The 324-nt window shown below is 73.8% G+C and overlaps 1 protein-coding gene across 1 annotated transcript in view; it reads right to left on the minus strand.

Annotated features, from left to right (window-relative positions):
* Ptp4a1 (protein tyrosine phosphatase type IVA, member 1) overlaps nt 1-324 on the minus strand; it is a 12,878-nt gene that overhangs the window by 12,149 nt on the left and 405 nt on the right. The gene's annotated exons all lie outside the window — the stretch shown is intronic.

Here is a 324-nt window from a genome sequence, read left to right on the forward strand (position 1 = left end):
GCGGGGGAGGGAGCCGGAAGCCCGGGGCCGGCCGCGCGGGCCGCGTCACGGGCCGTGTCACGCGGGGCCGCCCCCAGACTTCCCCCTGTGGTCTGTGTCTCGGCCCGACCTCGCTCTGAAGCCAGCACTCTGGGTCAGATTGGACAGCCGTTTACCATGGCACCGGGGTCTCCGTCCTCTCAGGACATTGACGTCGTGCGGCCACGACGCCGGTGCCTCCGCCTCCTCGTCACAGCCCTAGGCTGAAACCAGGCGGACCCCCGCGGCCGGGGGCGGGGGACAGCCTCGCGGAGGGCATCGGGGCGCAGCGACCCCGTCCTTCCG

Source organism: Dipodomys ordii, unplaced genomic scaffold (genome assembly GCF_000151885.1).
Source record: "Dipodomys ordii isolate 6190 unplaced genomic scaffold, Dord_2.0 Scaffold44, whole genome shotgun sequence".
NCBI classification, from domain to species: domain Eukaryota; kingdom Metazoa; phylum Chordata; class Mammalia; order Rodentia; family Heteromyidae; genus Dipodomys; species Dipodomys ordii.